The sequence below is a fragment of the Arachis ipaensis genome, chromosome B10 (assembly GCF_000816755.2).
Source record: "Arachis ipaensis cultivar K30076 chromosome B10, Araip1.1, whole genome shotgun sequence".
NCBI lineage: Eukaryota > Viridiplantae > Streptophyta > Magnoliopsida > Fabales > Fabaceae > Arachis > Arachis ipaensis.
Window position 1 is genome coordinate 24,830,355 of NC_029794.2, and position 670 is coordinate 24,831,024.

Here is a 670-nt window from a genome sequence, read left to right on the forward strand (position 1 = left end):
GTTTAGTATTTAAACAACTTTTAGAGACTTAATTTTGTATCTCATAACATTTCAGATCTAAACTTTGTATTCTCTGACGGCATGAGTCTCTAAACCCCATTGTTGGGGGTGAGGAGCTCTGCTGTATCTCGATGAATTAATGCAAGTATTTTTGTTTCCCATTCAAACACGCTGGTTCCTATCTAAGATGTTCATTCACGCTTAACTGTGATGGAGGTGATGAGCTGTGACACTCATCACCTTCCTCAAATCATGAATGTGTGCCTGACAACCACCTCCGTTCTATATACGATTGAATGAGTATCTCTTAGATTCCTTAATCAGAATCTCCGTGGTATAAGCTAGAACTGATGGCAGCATTCATGAGAATCCGGAAAGTCTAAACCTTGTCTATGGTATTCCGAGTAGGATTCAAGGATTGAATGACTGTGACGAGCTTCAAACTCTTGAAGGCTGGGCGTTCGTGACAGACACAAAAGGATAGTAAATCCTATTCCAACCGGATCGAGAACCAACCGGTGATTAGCCGTGCTGTGACAGAGCGCGTGAGCGTAGTTTTCACTGGGAGGATGGAAGGTAGCCATTGACAACGGTGATCCACCAACACACAGCTTGCCATAGGAGGGCGTGCGTGCGTGAATCAGAAGACAGAGGAAAGCAGAGATTCAGA